The sequence below is a fragment of the Cupressus sempervirens genome, chromosome 6 (assembly GCF_028749045.1).
Source record: "Cupressus sempervirens isolate cs-2001-9-10 chromosome 6, ASM2874904v1, whole genome shotgun sequence".
NCBI classification, from domain to species: domain Eukaryota; kingdom Viridiplantae; phylum Streptophyta; class Pinopsida; order Cupressales; family Cupressaceae; genus Cupressus; species Cupressus sempervirens.
Window position 1 is genome coordinate 437,044,479 of NC_143123.1, and position 20,518 is coordinate 437,064,996.

The following is a 20,518-nucleotide window of genomic DNA, read 5'->3' on the forward strand; positions in this document are numbered from 1 at the left end:
CGTATGAAAAATCTAGAGAGTAGGGGATGAGAGAGAAGAGAGAGGGGGGATGGGAGTGTGAGTGTGTGTGTGTGTTTCTGTGAAAGAGAGAGAGTAGGGGATAGGAGAGAGTGTGAGAGTGTGTGAGAGAGTAGAGGGTGGCAAAGAGAGAGTACGAGATGGGAGAGACAGAGTGAAAGGATGGGAAAGAGTGTGAGAGAGAGTAGGAGGTGACAGAGAGAGAGAGTACGAGATGAGAGAGATAGAGTGAAAGGATGAGAGAGAGTGTTAGAGAGAGTAGGGGATGGGAGAGAGCGTGAGAGAGAGTTGGGGATTGGAGAGAGAGAGAGAGTAAGAGTAGGGGATGGGAGAGAGAGAGAGAGAGAGTAGAGAGGGAGAGACAAGACAAATGCTCGTGGATGACAAGACCCTACAAAAATTCAATAAATATAATCACTTATAAATAACATTAGAAATTTTGAGATTAACTATTATAAACAACAACTAAAATGAAGAAAATTCTTTCATACCTCCGTCAGTGGCTGTGAGCTAGCCACAACTGCGGCCACTCCACTATCAACAGACTGTCGCAGATGAGGAGGTGTGTTCGATATCATGAGCTGCACGTCATACAATACACGTTATATCTAACATGAAACATGGAATAAATATAATCAAATGAATTAAATTAACATGAAACAACTGTACGTATGTGAAGCTCGTATGATGTCTCTGCTCTGCACCTGTGGTAAAGGTTGAGGGTCCTGTGGAGAACAGATGCACATGCATATTTTTTTGGGTCAATCCTTAATATGATTATGTAATAAATATATGTATCAATTAAAATGATTAAATTGATACATACCTTAGGACTCGTCAAAGGGACAAAAAATGGGCCTGGAGGATCACTGCTAGGCCCAGGAACACTTTGACCCTAAATTTTGAACAATGTCAATAAATCCTAATTAATTAATCATTCACTATACGTATGAAATGTGATCAAATTAGTAATTTACCTGTGTGTCAATGCCAAATGTCTCATTCAGGAACTGATCAGTGACAAGCCCATCATCTGCACCATCTCTGACATGAGTGCCAAATGTGCATAGGGATCCGCATGAAGTGCACATGTGACCACGACGTATAGAAGGCTTCCCCTCAACTAATGGGCTCATGGAATGGATGAGGGTCTATGTCAAAGCATTAATGGTCCCTAGAGTGTTGGCCTCTACATGCTCCTTCACAACTAAAGGAATAATCACATGCTCATGCTGTGGATGGACCACGGGTGCCCTAACTACATTAGGGTCATGACATGCTATGGGCCTCTCAAATGATGACCCCCCACCTCTACCCTTAGAGTCTAACATATCAAAATAATTGGGGATCTCCCCAAGGACAAACTCACAATATAATTTCTTACAAAAATACATGGGGACCTTGTGATTGTTGCAAGGAGGGGCATCAAAAACCATCCACCATCTATCCCAAAAATTATTTCTAATAGCATCATGTATGCACCAATGGATGGGGAATCATTTAGTACCCTCTTTAACAGTATTTTGCTCACCGGGTTTTCTAAATAATGCACATATACTACCTTTTGGTATTTCCTTTTTTTTAACATCTTCATATGACAATTTATTTGCATAAAATCTTTTTATTTCATCCCTCTTAGCCCACCAAATATCTAACTGACCACTAATTAAGGCTATCTAACTGTTAATGGATTCGAGGGATGATGCCAATTGAACCCTCATTGGATTGGTTTGTCCGAATTCTTTCAACCGAGCAATGATTCCTTCTAATTCAGTTTTGCCTCTCTCTATTTCATTTCTTAGATTTTCTTGTGTGCCTGGTGGAGGTCTTGCAATTGGTTCGGGTTGTGGAATTTGTTCTTCTTCTTGAGGAGGGTTTTGGTTTTGGGGTTCTTGAGGGTTTTGATGTTCTTGTGGATTTTCTGGTTGATTATGAACATTTCCTCATAAAAAATCAATTGAAATTCAAATAAATAAACAAATCTAAATGAAATTTGTAAAAACCCTACAAAAGAATATTAAAAACTTATAAAACAATATGAAAAATATATCAAAAAATGCAAAGTTAGGTTTATATCACTTACGGCATTGTCATGGGTGCGCTTGTGGTCTTGGATTTCATCGACAAGGAGGCATTTTGGCAAATGGTGGTGCAAATGTTGAGTCTTCAACTCGCGTACGCGCTGCTCACTGTAGGAGTAGAAGAAAATGGTAATGTAAATGATGGGGTGTGGGTTTGCAGCCCATCATACATACTTTTTTTTTTTTTAAAGCGCGTACGCGCTATAGCACGCACGCCCTATAGCGTGTGTGCGCTGTTTAAAATAGGAAAAAAAAAATTCGTTGTCACCTTTTTGGCACCACAACTCGGTGCATATGCCCAAGTATTAAATAAGAGAAACTAGTGAACAATATTCTGTTGTCTCTTGCACATAATATTAAGTTCTGGCTAAATTGATAAAAAAATTTGTTTAAATTTATTTACTACTAATTCGAGCATTTTATTTATCTATCCCAATTCCCAACCTTAAAGTAGATGGTCATTTAGCTCTTCCCACTGATATTTATTGTGCCCAGGTGACTGTGTACCTAATTACTATTAATTCTTTAGAAATAGACTTTCCCAACTCTTGCAATGCAGTCACCCATGCAAGGGAAACTCTAGACTTCTAATCCTGCATCGTATCCTAAGGATGGATCTCAAACACAGTGCTATCCAAGAAATTTTTTTCACAATGTTATGAACCATGGAAACTAAATATCTTTAAAAGTAGGCATTGTATGACTGGAAAACAAAATAGCCAAAAGGATATTGAGAATGAAATTTGGCATGAAGTGCAAGCTTTTTCAGTCTTTGTTTTTCTTTTCCAAACTTCAAATTTTTACTGTCCTTCATGCTATCATTAGCTTCATCTCCATATTTCTCTCCCATCTCCAGATCTTCAAAATCTCCATAGGCAGAGTCATCATCTTCATCACTCTCATCCATTGCTTCACCTCGGCGAGCAACCTTTGACCAGTCAGTAGTAACAAAGTGGTCACGAATGCTTTCAATTTACATCCTGATTTAACCAATCACTTAATTGTGAATCATCTACCTGTGGCTTAGTGTAGTCATCAGCATTAGGATCTTCAACATTGAGATGCAAATCATGTTTTTTCTGTCAAAGCACAAGCAAAAAAATATTAAGTCTATGATATAAATAATCACTTACAGAATATAAAACATGCAAAAAAAATAGCAAATGGTTTTCCATTGCACAATTTGCTTGCTCCATAGTAATTTTGACCCGATTGGAGGAAAATAATGAATGTGGGCAGGTTTCAATAAACAATGAAGCATTACAATACATATAAATATCATATCAGTCAACACAGTGTCTGAAGTGGGAATACCGATAAATCATCAAACACTTCCAAGTTGAACCTAGCTTATATTTGCACACCAAAACCTTGAATCTAGTAGCCATGAGAACAAGTTTTGGAGGGTAGAGAAAACTAGGACAAGCTATAGCTTCCAAAAAATTGTAGGAACAAAAATTTTAAGCGAGTGTATCCCCTTTTTGATTTTTCTGCATCAAACCTTTTCTCTACTACAATGCATGTTTTTGTATCTTGAATATTCACCAAAATGTTCTACATAAAAATTAGGGAAGCAATAACATGATATTAGTATCAATATTGTTAAGGAACAAGATAGCTAAATATTATCACCTAAAAGGTCAGGTATTTAAATATCATCACCTAAAACTTATGGAACTTTGGTGGTTATTAATTAGGTTTTACACTTGTTAGTTGTGCTTGTTATATATTATGTACTCTTGACTTCTTATCCTTTGGTTTCTTATTTGAGATTTGATAAGAGATCCCATGTAATAGGGAAGAATCCATATGGGAAACTTTTTCATTGCAAAATCCAAAATCCAAAGATGTTACTATTTTTTAACCTTAAGCTTTGCAACTTGATGTTTTATTGTTTCAAATTGCATTTATGTGCTACCCTACATTCTTAGTAATGGGGGTTTCATTTTAATTTATGAATAAGATTAGGATGAGAATCATTAAGATCTTTGAGTAATTTCATAGAAGATATCAATATAACTAAAGATGAATTCTATTCTTGATTAGTGTAAGAAATTGTTTTAGATTGTTCATTGTAGTTTGTGTTTTCTATTGCTATGGTTACTCATTGATGTGTGAATGCTCATATTCTTTTTGCCATGGTCTGTATTAATTGCTCAAAGAATGAGCATTATGAATTGTCCAACACTAATTTAGCATTGATTCATAATAGAATGCTCCATGTGCAGGGAATTCTAATTTTTGCTTCAGTTATGGTTACATTGGGATTGCAGATCATGTTAGAGTCTATTCGACAACTTGTTTCAAAGGTAAATTCCCCATTCAAGGATATACCTTTAAGAACAAGATATCTATTTTCCCCTAATGGTTTTCATGATGATTTGAACTTTTCATGAACATGGAAGATATATTATATGCTTTTTTGGTCACTTGTTTAGCTTTGTATCATATTACTGCAAATATAGTATATTTTATTGAACATAATTACAACCATAGATACAATTTTGTGCTCATGGTTTAAATCCTTTAAACAACATGGTTTTGCTAAGTTAAAATAATATTCAAGTGTTGGAGGCCATACGTATGTTCTTAAATACAACATCATCAGGTGAGTGTTAATATTTTGGATTATTAAACCCCCTTCACCATTTTTGAAGGAATTACATGGTATAAGTGGCTTGAGCTTTGGCTTTTTTTTTTTTCCAAAATTCTATAAGTGGATACAAATGAAAATACTCATAGAAATGTTTGATGTTGAGTTTTACTTGGCTTGATTTACATGGTTTTCCAGTGATGCAAAAGTGAACAAAATGAAGGCATACTTCCTTGTCCTAAAAGTTGAGTTTTATACTTTTTTATTCTGATCATTATTTTGGAGCTGTAAAATATTGAGCTTAAATCTGATATGGAGTATGCTTTTGTTCTGCACCAAATATTCTACTTTTTTTTTGCTCTTTTCCATCTATTCCATCATTAGTGTATTGTCTTTTAAATGAGCTACTTTTGCATATTACATATAAGTAATACTCTTACACCAACTTCATTCCTAAATTATGTAGAACTAAGGTGTATTGTTTGAAGGAGATAGGTGGTTTTGGGTTGTTAGAATTATGGTTTTAGTCACTGTTTTGAAGTTGGTCCTTGTAATCTATTGCTGGACTTTTACAAATGAGATAGTAAAGGCATATGCCCAAGATTATTTCTTTGATGTCATCACCAATTCAATTGGTCTCACTACTCCAATTCTTGGAAGTAAATTTTACTGGTGGATTGATCCAGATGGAGCAATAGTGGTAAGCACTTCTTTGACCTTTTACTTTACATTGTAACATAGGATACTTCACATTTTTATTTTCTACAATAATGCCTACGTAGTTAATAAAGCCAAATAATGTCTATATATGTGCTCCTAGCTAACTCGTATACCCCACATCAAACATAGAATATGTTTCCACTTTCCACTAATTAGTAGTTGTTTTAAAGAGTCCAAGTAGATGTGACCATTTGCATTACTTGATTCTGGAGATCTTATTTGCGTAGAACAGTATTGGGGTTTAATTTCCTCATTGATGAAAGTAACGACTATTGCAAGGCATATGTATGTATACAATGTATTTAGAACACATGAATGCAAATAATACTAGTTGGCTCCTTCAGGATTACCATATCTAACCTCTCTTTGTATGTAAATATAGGGATACAAACTTTTGTCTTTATAGATGGTAACACTGATAACAATCATTTAGAATTCTAGTGATTAATAATAGCTGCAGGCATGCACAATAAGGAAGAGAATGTTTTCTTTTGGAATCATCACAAAGGCATATGCCTTATTGATACTGTCAAAGCTTACATATTTTTGTCTCATTTCATTGTTGAAATTGACATTGTGCTACCCAATGATATGCCCTTGCAGGATGCTCATGACATTGGAGAAGCACTGAAGAAAAATTGGAATCTCTTCCTGACATAGAATGGGCTTTTGTGCATCTAGACTATGAATATTTTCACAGACCTGAGCATGGGAATGGAAATTCCTAGATGTATATGATAGGTTCTATACTTTAACTAACTTTCCTAGCATTTTTTGCCCTTTTTATAAACCTATTATGGTCAACCAGTACATTTCTTGCAACATTATATGTAACCACTATCAATGTTGTGTATGAAGCACATGCCATCAAAAAGATCTAAATGATTATTGACCAGGGCATAGACTTATTTAAGGAAGTTTTCAGAACTTTTCCCTATATGGGGAAAAGTAGTAAAATATTAACACTTAAGGCTTTCTTACTATGAAATTATATCGAATGAATACAAAATTATTATTTGCGTACCTACCCATAACAGAGGTATTCCCAACCTTAACATAATAGAGCTAATTCTTCATATAGATGGGAAAAACTTATTTAGTCTAAAAGGAAGAGCATAAAATACTATTGCAATTTTCTCATATCCTTACCATTTTGGCCATTACGTTAAGGATCTTTAATCATAGGAAGGAGGATAAGGGTGGTTATGGAAGAGGGGAATGGCTATGAATTCCTCACTAGGTACACCCACTCAAATGGATGGTAAAGGGCCACATGAGGCCACAAGGGATGGTATCCACTCTTGGGCATTAGCTAGAGGAATGATTGGATATGGATTTTTCACTAGGTACACCCACTTGTATGGATGGCAATGGCCACAGGAAACCAAGAGTGATGGCATTTTCTCTTGGACCTAGGGTAGATGATTGATTAAGGCTCCCTAATATGCCCCTTATCCTACCTCTCCCATAGTTGAACTCCATTAACAAATTCAATATTCCATATGATTAAATTAATTGTCCTAATCCTATTTGGAATGATATATGCTTTAATATTGCAAATAAGGAAGATCTATTTGTGGATTATGTGTCAAAGATTTCCTAAAATGTTGTAGGACCAAGTACATGATGTTACGCATTCTATTCTACTTCTTGTTCTACTTGGAATGTTTGATTCAGAGAAAATACTCAAGCATTTACAGAAAGGGGACATTACATACAACAGCCATATAAATCAAAGTCTTCCTAAGTAAGTAGCACTATGAAAAGTATACGAAAGCTTTCTATATAACATCAGCTACATGTGTAGTATAACATATCAGATCCAGAAGATGGATATGTGCAAGTTACTTGTTTTGTGACTAGTAGTCATTCAGAATTTGAAAGCCTAGCAAACAACCAAATCATAATATATCTATAGACCACTACAAAAAGCACATTTATAACAAAATAAATGTAGCATATCTGATTCATAAAAATATACCACACATGTTCCTTAAAGTAGGCAACAACACGTTCTATGCACATTTCAAGGCTTTCACCATTTGGGGGAGGAATGTCATAACTGCGACACCATTCATGAAATTTCTCCTTTCCATATCTATCAGTTATTTCCTATTTGTTGAGGCCTTACAATTCTCCATACCTGCATTGCAGTAAAAATTTATGGAGTAATCATTATAAACTTATATTATACACAGTTTGAAACTATTAATATCTAAGAATTGTTAGCATTAAGCTTTTACATGCACTCATTGAGTTGCCAAGCTGTTATGATTGGAATAGAATGTTTTTGAGTATCTTCACTGAATATCCTGCTCCATGCCTTCGCCTACTCACTTTCATTATGTATTATTATTGCTACCTGCATCACACGAAATTCAACTTCAAGCTTTAGTCTTGTTTAACAAGTCATTATATAAATGTTGACATCCAAACCTAATCACTCATTTTATAGATGTGTTATTGAAACCACAACAATAAATTTGAATTTAAGAAATAGAACAACATCCTAAACACCTCAGCCTACCTGGGATAGTCATTTCACAACTACCTCCAAAGAAATGAATCTAATATTTTATTCTTCTTTTCATTAAAAGGACCTTTAAATTTATACAAATTGTATAATCATCATTTTTTAAAACAATAAACACATGGCTTTGAGATGATACTCAAGTTCAAGTCTATCATAACAATTGACCAGCAAATTGTGAACAGAGGGTAATTATAGAAGGATGTAATTATATTAAACCAATGCATATTCCAAATAAAATGGGAAAATCTTGACATTATTCAAGAAATTTTAAGATGCACAAATCACATTGAACCAGGTGTTCAGTGAATCCCATGTAAGCACACAGTTTTCTAGCTTTAACCAAAGGTAAGAGGTTTGATACCAACCTCTATAGCTCTAAACATTCAAAAAATTGCTCAAAATGTTAGAAACTCAGAAGTCAACTATTGAGTAGTGGCTTAGAAATTGGTTGAGTAGCAATGGCCACAATAACCTTTTAGGAATATAAAGGCCTTAGAAAAAAGGATAATTGGAAATTTAGAAGGCTCCTACCAAATGCAATTTATCTAATAAAATCACCCCCTCATTTTTCTCAATGAATAAAACTCCATCTATGCATTTGTAAACTCTTGCTGGATACAAAATTTAAATTTCCTAAGAATTGATACTAAACTCAAGTAATAACCATTTAAACACCTGCCCTTGCATATATAGAGAAGCAAAGTAGTTAATGTTGGCATAAACATAAAGTAAAGTTTTGACTAAAAAACCTTTTTCCTATGGTGTTGATTCATCGCAAGCATAGCAATCATCTGAGCCCAAACCAATGCAGAAGTAAATATTAGATCAACTAGAATGTTGCTAATCCTTTTTCTAGCATCAACAACCTCTTCTACTCCTTTTTGAGTCAACTAGTATAGTGTTGTAAGAAAGATGATCTTTATACAGTGGCAGCTGATGAAAAGGCATTGACAACTCTTTTAGCTGCCTGTACTTTTCTCACCAGCACCTTCCATTTCACTTCATCCTTCTTGCTTTGCTATTTCACTTTTTCTTTAAAATGCTTGCATGAAGATATACTCTGATTATCTATAGCAAAAAGAAGTATGCTTCTAGAAAATGTAATAATACCAATTGTGCATTTAATAAAAAAAGCCTCATCTGTACCTGCACAGAGGAACCTTGCAGACATCTAGCTCATAACACATTCTTGAATGAAGTTCAAGAAGTTGCCACATTCTTTTACAGTGAACACATCCACTAGGGAATCGTGTCTTACACCTAGCAAAATGTCTAACTAAAGATTCAAGGCCTTTGCATGCTAGGAAATTGCAGGGTCCCATAGTATCATCTAGATCTTTGTCATGGGGTCCTATTGTGTGACATCCATCTCTGCAGATGTGAACAAGTGCTTCCATGGCATCATATAATTGTAAATATATTCTTTTCTCCTCTATCTTGTGAAGCCTTTCTTGTTTTTTCTTTGAATAGATCACAAATTAAAATTATATCAATCTCAACAAAACTAAGAAACTACATTGGCATCAATACCAGCTACTTGTGAGAGATTTAGCTTCAAACCAAATTCTCTACTTTAGTGTACTCCAAACATCTTTACCTTATTGCATGACTTAGTATTGATTCAACTCTATGATAGTTTTTAATTTCTTAAACCTCCTTGCATTTGCATGATAACTGGCAATTTGCACTGATATAAACCCTCTTTTAATCTATAGATATCCAGTGACAAGAGTAATCTTTCACCCTTGATATATCTCAGAAATTGCAACAAGGACTAGAACCATTGAATACTCAACGTAGTAACATAGTGCATATCCAATAGTAACATTCAAAAATCAAAATAGAAATAGAAATTCAAGTACCTATTCCAATGGTGGCTTGGTTGGGAAATGGCGTAGGTGGGGCTACTCAAATACTCTAATTACCTGGTGCAGGGATGTCTCTAGGACAACTTCTTTGAGTTTTAGGAGGGGTTGTGAGTCCTCGTGTTACATTGTGTGCCATAGAATATCTCAAGAAATTTCAGATCTGCAGTAAACCTATAATGGTATGTTTGTTGGCATTTTTGAGTATATAAAAATTCATTGAATTGATGCTTTGCTGTACATTTCATCTATACTTGCATTTTCACTTCATATTTCTTTCTATTTCATTTATACATTGCAAACAACTAGGAAAACCAAAGAAATACAAAAGAACAAAATATTGGAAATCCTTAAAAAAATAAAAAAATTCAAAGAAACACAAAAAAAAATCAAAACTTGTAGTTGTCAAATAAGAGGGGATCTTTCAGTATAAAGAGGCAATAGGAATTTGTGTGCTCATAAGGTAAGTGTATGTTGAGCTAGAGCAATAAATGAAATTCTATGAGTATCATTACTAGGTCTACACAAAGCAATAGCCTAGCACATATCTTATGTCAGGTGAAATTCTTATCCTGATAGCTTCTGGATTTGACTGTGTCATCAATTTCTTCATCATAGTTCATTGGAAACTATGCATGGTCCTATGGCAAGAGAAATATAGTGGCAGACTTTGGCAAAGGATGGAATAATGTGTGCATCACTGCACCTTTATTGAATGCAATATTAGCTAGCTTCCTCGAGAGCTTGGTTCTTAATTTTTCAAGCTATTTGGATTTGAAGCAGATTTCCCTCCCACGAAGGATTTCAATTGAATTCATGAAAGAAAATGGAAATCTGTAATGTGCATCTTGTATGCACCAATTTCTTTTGCACTCTATTTCTCTTTTCAATGTTATAGTATTCAAGCATATTTTCAAACAGTTTGCTTGCAATATTGAATGCTCAGTTTCATGTTTGCAAAGATGATGATGTTTGTTCATTTTTGTTTAGAGAATGATTTGAATTTAAAAGTGTTATCACAATTCCTTGTAAGTTTTCCACTTTGCTCAAACAATGGAAAATTTAACACATTCAATTTGAAAGATAATAAACGATTAAAAGATTGCTGATTGTACAGTAGTAAGACTGGAAATAATGTCAGTTGTTTTAGGTTGGCAAATTTTTAATAAGCCTATAAACAAGACCAAACAAATTGATTTCTCTTCGCTGTACCCATCCCATAGAAATGTTAACATTGACTAGCAGCTAGAGGAATGTTGTTGGAGTTTGAATTTACCTCTAGTTTTTTAAAAAAAAGACTTGAGCAACCTCTTCCTTAATTTCCATTGCTTTCTTAACCTCGACATCCATCCATTATCTCATTAAACCTACCCTTTTCTACCTTCAAATTCAAAATCTCTGTCTTTCTTCTTCATGCTAGCAAGGAGAGAAGTAAATTCCCACATCCTAGCAAAAGTCAGGGTACAATCTGGGAATGTCAATGTAAGACACACACACACACACACACACACACACACACACACAGATATATATATATGAAGCCTAAAACTTCTATATCCATAAAAAGATAGAACCATATTAATATTTTTAAACTATATTAATAAAATATTGTGTCATTATTCATATTAAAATGGTAATGTAACCTTAAAACAAAATTTAGTGCCATGAATCCTAAGGTTGAATGCAGATGGTAGAAGGAAGAGTTTAGCTTGAAGCTTTGAGCTGGATATATTGACCAAATATATGGCATATATATAATATACACTCAGGGTCCTTAGTCTTTTCATATTAGGGCCTACACTTGACATACTAGGGACAGGGTCTATGGTATTAATGAAGCCCTCTAATTCAGCAGATTTATAGAATATTCTTAGAAAATTCACAATTTGATCTACTTTGTATTATGCTATAACTTATTGACCTAAATATTACCATAAATTCTTAAACTTTGATAAAGCTATTATCATATTCTAAATAAATACTATTGTTGATGTCAAGGGCAGTTCAAACACAAGAAGTTCATGATCAACACATTTAACAAATGCATTAAAACAAACTCTCTACATTGCATCCACAATAGTTTAACATTTTCAACTAGTTATCCAAAATATAACCAAGGGAAACAATCTCACGAGTAGGACAATTCTAATCAAAGATTTTAAATAGACCTAGCCTATAAACACAATTCACCTCAACAACTAAGCTAACATCAAGAGGGAAAAACAGAGACATATAGCTATAGAACCTAGCTCACTCACACGCAAGTGCCCTCGTCAGAAATCTTGTCAGTATTCTTCCCCAAAGATGGAGATGAATCTTTGATCAATCATTTCTATTAGAATGATATTGTAGTATTTACCCATAATTGTCATTTAACTCACCTAATGCATAGTTCAGAATATCATTATTGACAACTATTGCTGAGGGCAAAAAAAAAAGGGTAAATATATAAAGGGAACAAAATGATCAAATATCAAACATTGTAGTTAGAAACACATAAATCCCATATCAAATTTTCATTGTATGTTATGGGCAGCAGTAGTTGTGGATCATTTTAGACCTACGACATGCAAAGTGTCCATATTATGTTAGTTTGAGCTTCGCTTGGTTTCAAGAACACTATAATATTCCCTACTTAACAAGACCAACCACGTGAAGGTGAAAGCTCATCTAACCTCACCCCTCTCCCCCTAACATCAATCTAAAGTACTCATTATCATCTAATTGCATACTTCATTCATTCATTCATCCATTTATGAACTATAACATTCAATCAATACAATCACATAACATTCATTAATATGATATAAAATTCATTAATACAAAATACTAATCAAAACTTTATTAACACATAACAATATTTATTAACATAATATAAAAATCAGTATTAATACGCATCATTCATACATAATTACTTAAAACAAAATTCTTTCATTATCCAACAAGATTTATCAAAGAAGATTTTTAAAACATCATTTCTTTTTTTTTTGTTTTTCTGAGCTCTCTTAAGAAAATTTCTCATAAGAGCATCCATATCTGCATCATTCTCCTCTTCTTCTGGCACGTGTAATGTCAAATTATGATGGCTCCTTCTCTTTGGAGGAGCAGGAGGTTGTTGCACTAAAGGGGGCTCTGTTGCAAGAACAAGTGAATGGGATAAATTGGCATACTCTTTTTCTTTTTCTAATTGTTACAAGTTTGTAATTAAGTACAACATAAAATGCATTTTTCTTACCTGACAATGCCACATCACGTACATTAACATTTTGATCTGCCACCGCGTCAACATGTTGAACACTTGGAACATGGTCCACTCCTTCAACATGATGTTCAACATGCTTTGAAATATTCAAAAAAAGGATACATGTCAAATTCCAATTGAAGATGTTAAATTGTATTCATAATTGCATAATTAATTTCCACTAGCAAATTAATACCTCCACCACTATAATGCACATCATGGCCTTCATCATGAGCAGGTTCTGTGGTAGGATATAAAGGCTGTAGTAAAATGTTATGCACATTGTTATGTAGTTAATTTACATTTAAAACTAATACCAAAAAAGAATCTTCTCAATTATTTAATTTCATTTACTTTTCATCTGACCAATTTACCTGTGAGATATCATTTGGTGCACTGGATTCTTGGGCAAGGCTTACAGATTCTTCACATAGGCATGCAACCACAACTTTAAAGCCTTCCTTCAAGGCAATTTTTCTATCTTCATCTGTGACCTCCACATTGAAATGTTTTTTTCTTGATAACGTCAATTTTCCACGTATGATTTCATTAAACAAAATATTTTGCAACATTATATTTATAAAAAAAAAATTCATTGCTCTACTTACAAGTCGAGACTAGAGATTCATATAGCCACCAGAGCCAAGTTTGTGTTGGCCAACCTTTTCTACTCTTGCTTTTGTAGCCATGGATGTGTCTTGCAATCTATGAATAATTTCAAACATCTTAGATTATATATTTACAAATATCAATGATTAGTGCATGATTAGAATGTACTTAATACTATAATGACATACCTCTTTTTTCCCTATGCTACTTCATTATCTCTATCTTCACATAGCCTTTTCTCCTTTGCATCTTCTATTATTTCATTCCAGTCCATTGGTGGAATCATAGGAGGATGGTCATACTTTGGGTTATCCTTAAGAGCCCTTCTATATTTATCCCTCACAGTCTTTATATGTGTTGCTGCTCTTTTCAGAATTAGTCTAGTGTCAAAAATGTTTTTCCCAAATTTCTCCTCAATAGATGCAATCAGCTAATTTTTTAATTCCATAGCTTGTAAATTCCACCTTTTAAAAAACAAATAGATTGCTAGATCAATAACTTTAATACATTACAATAAATAGAAGAAAAGAAAAATTATGTAGCAATGATATGAAACTATGTACTTTTTATGTATGGTGGGTCCAAATAGTCTTAATGTCATATGAAAAAGATGTTCAAAGAAAGTATTATTACCTACAAAAACATAAAGGATTTATCAGTCCAAATGAGTAATGTAAAAGTAAACTAAATTTACACTTTAAATAATATCAATTTTAAAGCACCTGGAAGCTTTCATTCTTTTAATGGAAACATAGTTTTCTTATTCAGCAACAATGTCCCTTCATATGAACTAGTACTAATTACTCGAACTACTCTAGGAAATGGATTAACTTCAGTAGTATTGCTCTTTGTTGGTCTATCAACTGAAACATCATAACAATTAAATGACAATTTGTGTACTACTCTCTGTTAGTCTACCTCCCTGCCTATGTACTAGTCCCCCATGGGTGCAGAGCAGCCGTAGGCAAGCCATTGTCGCCATTTGAACTTGGAGGTGGAATCAAACTCAAGACCATGAGGGTGACCCATAACTTCAAGCCTATTTTTCGACCGTGTGCACTGGGGGTCGTCGCCTACAAGTTCTCATTTATTATGAAGAAAGTCAGCAGATTGCTTCCATAAATATTCTTGATTCATATGGAAGGCAAAACAATTTGAGGAGGCCATCTTACTGCAATAGTTGTTTGTCTGGTAAGAAATAATTATAGTTTGAGACAAAAGAATTTGAAACAAGATCAAGGGAGAGTTGGTAGTATTTTTGTTAAAGAGTCTCATGACAATGCCAAGAATCCTAATGATGTCAAAATGATGGAAGTAAAAGACAAAAAAATGTATGCAATCAAATAATGTCAAATCAAAATAGAAAATTGCTCCTAGAATAAGAGGCAATCCTGTGAATAACACTATATTTGCAAGAATAATGCAGGTGCACATATGTTAAATTCACATTAGAATGGTTAGGATTTTATTTGTGATCTTGATAGTAATTTTTAACAATGGAGTTCAAGAGATTGGACTACTCATTCTCTATTTAGTATGCACTATTCTCAAGAACTAGTCAAGTTATATATCAAGGAAGCTTATGAAAAGTCCATTTCTTGTTAAATGTTCAAAGAATGACTGTTGAGTGAATATAATATTTAATGTCTTTTGTGTTTGCTAACTATAGAAAGGGTGATTATCAATACCAGCACACATTATTAGAGGGTCCAGAAGAACAATATGATAAGAATATGTTTGAAATGAGCTAGATACATATTTGGAACATTGATAAAAGCAACTGTAAACTATTTGGTATTATGCTAGTGTTTAGGAAATGTATAAAAATATATATTTACAAACTATGTTGTAGGATTGTATGTTCACTTGATTATGTAGTTGTAATTAATATGGATGACTGAAGGAAATCATAAATTAGAAAGTATAAAAAGAGCTCCTTGTCTTCCAATTGTGCATACCTTAGCCAACAAGCCCATGCTGAAGCCTCACTTGTTTTATGTTGAATAATGATCTTTGATGGCTCACGAATGCTTAACTAGGTCAGTGAGAGTCGTGTGCCCTGAAAATGCAAAATTTCTCCTTTAAGACAAAGGACCCACTTTTCAATATTGCTTGGTAAACCCTATAATAATTAATTTACAAACACCCATTAAGTTATGCTCTATTTAAATACTATTCTAGACTACTACTTCCAATTTGGGAAAATAATTTTGTTTGTCTGCATCTAATTCAAGAACTTATTGACTGGCTCAACTTTGTGAATTATATTTATACTCTTTGAACTATCTTGAAGCAACTTATCCAACTTTATATACAATATTGGAAGAGTTTATGTCAGATCTTCTTTAAGTTAAATAGATTGCTTCCAAACAAGAAATTTTCCCATTACATGGATGATGAAAACATAACTATACTATTTTACCTTTTAATAAAAGTAGAAGCAGATGCAATACTCCTATATGCCGATAGGCAAGGCCCTCTATATGAGAAAAGAATGCCCAATGGCCTAATTCATTCTCATTCAAAAGAAAATGCACTATAGCTTGAGGACCAATTATCCTAATCTCATGTGTGTCATGTTGATGAGAATGAGAAACAAGTATCTGACGCAAGCTATGGTCAACCACCCGAATGCTATTTGCTCTCACCAGTCGATCATAGCTGGTATTGAAAGAATGGTTCCACATGGGGCCAAGTCGACATAGGGCGCCTACAAGAAAAAAATTTCATGGGCAAACCCTATTAGAAATGCCAATCCAATATCTGCACTCACCAAAGTTCAGAAAACGTGAGCAAAAAAGACACACAATTTCATCCTACCTTCCCAACCATATCCAAGTTCAAAAAATGCGGGCAAATATTTGGCGTTTCTAGTCTTTGCATCGACTTTGTGTAATTTGATGTTGGTCAAAATTTTGAACAATGGGGGGGAAATTTTTTTTTGCGACCAACGCGGAAATGAAAACAAAAAATAAAGAGGATTCATAGCGTTGGTCAAAATTTTTGGTAGAAAAATGGATGCAAATGTACTAGTGCCTATTGTAAATTATGAAGTTTTCTAAGGGCCGACAATATGGAATCCCCTATAAATTCCATGTGTTTGAAAGGGAAAATCAAAAGTTGTTCTTCCAATGGAAAAACATTAAATGTTCTTGAAATAGGACAGCTTCAAGAAACACTTAACTCAAAAAATATAGAAATTGGAACCATTATACAATCAATTAGCCTATGATCTCTACCTATTATTCAACTCCCATGATGTGTTGGAAAAGTGAGAGATAGTTGAAAACATTTCATAAATACTATACAGATGTGCAAATATTATATGACAACACAACAACATCAAATGATAAAAATAAGAGAATTGATGTTGAAAATATATTGATGATGAGGAAATAAGGTGGATTGGTAAAGTTGGGTTTACTCTCAAACTTATCATGAGGTTACAACCTAGGAGAGGAAGAGTATACAATATGAAAAATTATGAGATAAATGGAAAAATATAAATTCATTTGAACTCCCATGAAAGAACACTTGTAAGCCAAATAGCATTTTTCTTGGAGGTGACCTACAAATCCACCTTTAGCTTCAGCTAAAAATTTAAAAACATTAATAAACAAAATAGCTTTCATCTTCCCTCCAGCTATTGAAAACCTCAAGTAATACTAAGAGATAACGATGCTTAGGTTAAACTTATAACTCAGCCAAGCTATATATTTTTCTTGCAATAAGGGAAGAGATGAAAAAGATACAAGCGAGACCTTTGAGGATTTCACAAATGGGTGAGTAACTTGTTTATTGTTCCACTCCAAGTACTTTGAAGGTTTTTCTCACCATTACTTTTATTGATTTAGGGAGATAATATTTTCCAGGGATGCGGATAGCAAGAAAAGCTCTAGTGAAGGAGATAAAAAGCCATCCACTTCTTCCTTCATTCCTACTCCTTTTTCCTCTTTATTCCATTCACTTTGTGAATTTGTGTATGATTATTTGTGGCATATTGGTCCATTGTGTTGTTTTCTATGTTATTTTCACAAAGCTTGATTGAGTAGTATCAGAAATTGTCCCTTTACAATTTCACACTTAGTTTAGGCTCACTTTAGTGGTTGTGCCTAATTTTATACAACTTTGGGACCATTTCCATAATCTTGGTGCATTCTATAATTTCTATTTTCTAAAATAGTTTTTAATAACAAATAAATATAATTTAAATATAAAAATTAATAAATAATAAAATATAAAATAAAATAATTACAAGTTAATTAAGTTAAATAAAAGGTCAAGAGATGTGAAATGAAGAAATGTGACTCCCTCGGCATTTGATATAGATTTGATTAGAGTTCATTTGAAAGGGTGAGAGAGAGGAAGGAAGAAAGAGGAAACAAATGAAGAAGAAAGGAACATAGATAAATAAAATAGGGAAGTGACTCTTTCAAAGGGTTGTAACTCTTTGAAAGGGTTTTGACTCTTTTAAAGGGTAGAAATGTTGAAGGGTTGCAACTCTTTTGAAGGGTGGAAATTGTGATAGGTTGTAACTATTGCAAAGGGATAGACATGATGAAGAGGTGTAAATTTTCCCCAAATTGGAAGATATAAAGGGTAGAAGATTTCATTGAAGAAGAACATCCAACCGAGATAACTTTGGGGAATAATATATTATTCTCAAAGGCAACAATGGAAAGTGGCAACTCAATCCTTATGAAAGGTGGTAACCCTTCCAACAATAAAGTAAAAAAGAGGATCAGTATAGTACTCATTAAAAGGTGGATCAGAGTGGAAGGCGTAAGAAAATCGTCCAACAATTAATACATTCAGTAGTTCCTTGCTAAACATGATGGGAACAATTGAAGAATATATCATAAGGAATCATTGAGGAAGAATCAAACACAATAATAAGTCAGAAGTAGTTACAAGAATTAAACAATAAGATAAAATTGAGATTAGGCATATGAAAGCAATAGAACCCTGGGTTTTTCACAACTGTTATTACTAGCATCTTGTAATCTAGCAATTGCTCTTTGGTATTTATCATTGTCTATGTGTTATTTTGTAATCAATTATATTTATAATTATTTGATATAGAATGTATATTCAATTATCTATTTGTGAACTTTCATCATTATAGAAGGATGTGTAAGAGAAAGAGGAATCATGAGGAATGTCATCTAGGTAGGGACCCCGAGTGAATGATTGACCATGTTGCTAGCCACATAGGCCAAAGCTCCATTCTTAAGCATAGATAGAATAATAAAGGTATATTTGAAGATCAATAGCTATAGGAGCTATCTAATATACTTGTGAGGCAACATATTGAAGAGCGATTATCGTTGGTGTATCTTACATGTCATTACTAGCAAAGAGAATGTCCTCAAAACTACCAAGGTTGCTAGGGTTCCAGTTTTTGCCAACCTCCAATTTGATCCACTTCCCTCAAAAATCTCCACAGTATGATCAATCCTCTCTAGCAACAGGTTTCTGATAATTTTTTCAAACATATTCTTGCTAATGCTCACACTTGAGAGAGCATCATGTTCATTACCCAATTGACAAAGAGTAGTTGTGGTGTGGTAGTAAGCTTTTCTAATAAAGAGTGCATCATCCCCATGAGCAATATAGTAATACTGATATCATTAAATCTTTAGTCAGTTCTATGATCATCTTATCATCTGTCAACTTGAATAACCCATATTTTGTGTTATTGGTAGAAGTTTGTGACTGCTCTTCTTTCATATCCTTTATATCTCTGTGTGTCCCCATCATTTGATAATCTATGATAGAGTGTTGAATCTTATTCAATGCCTAGGTGAATAGATGACTTCATATCTTAATGTTTTATATCACAACCTCCATCAGCCAATGACTATCTTATCATATATGTGACTCTTGATTTGAGTCAAAGTGTAATATTTTGATACTTTTCTAGTAATCAATAATTTTCTATTGGACCCTCACCAATATTTAGTTGATAAATAATTGAACTACTTCCATTGAAGACTTATTGGTTTTCTTTCCACTCATTGCCTTCCTCAAATGGGATGTTAGCATACTCTACTACTGCAATGTCCCCCATTGAGACTTTTACTAACTTACTCTACTATTCACAACTAGGGTTTAGATCCCACTGAAATATAATGATATAAAACTTTCCTTACTAGAAGAGTGCCAATTCCTAATGATCAAATTTCATCATTATGCATTTAAATTACATCAAGGAATAATTGATTATTCATAATAAATTTCTGAGTAGGCTCCCTCAAAGGATTTGTGGCACATATATCTAATACCTATCATGAGGCTACCTCCTCAAGGATTAATTGCTTGGCTATCTCAGGGACTAGAGGGAAGAGAATTTCTAATGAGGAACAGGTAGGTGATAATTGGACAAACCTTGTGGTATGCTATTGGGTTTAGTTTGAAGTGGAAATGGTAAACTTCACCCAATTGGGTTTAGAATGGGATGAACCTAATCCCCTTCCAAAGTATCTACTAGTTCCAAGACCAAGGGAAGAAATGGGACCCATAGTGTAGTGCACAATGCACTAACAATCCCTCATTTAGGATGCACATGGGCGGGGAATGATTAGCCATTATATGTGACCTAGTCACTATTGTCTTGTGATTCACATGTGAGTAGGTCACTATAGTCTTTGTGATGTATGTTGGAGCTACTTACTATGTATGTGATGTATGGTAAGCTAGTTAACTTGTGTACCTATGATGTGTATGAGCAATTTTTTTTATATGAGATAGGTGCTCATTATAATCATGATGTGTGTGATTTGTGATATGGGGTTGAGGTTGTTTAGAGAAACTGTCAAATGACTATTGAAAACTAGAACACTAAGGAGGGCTATAATT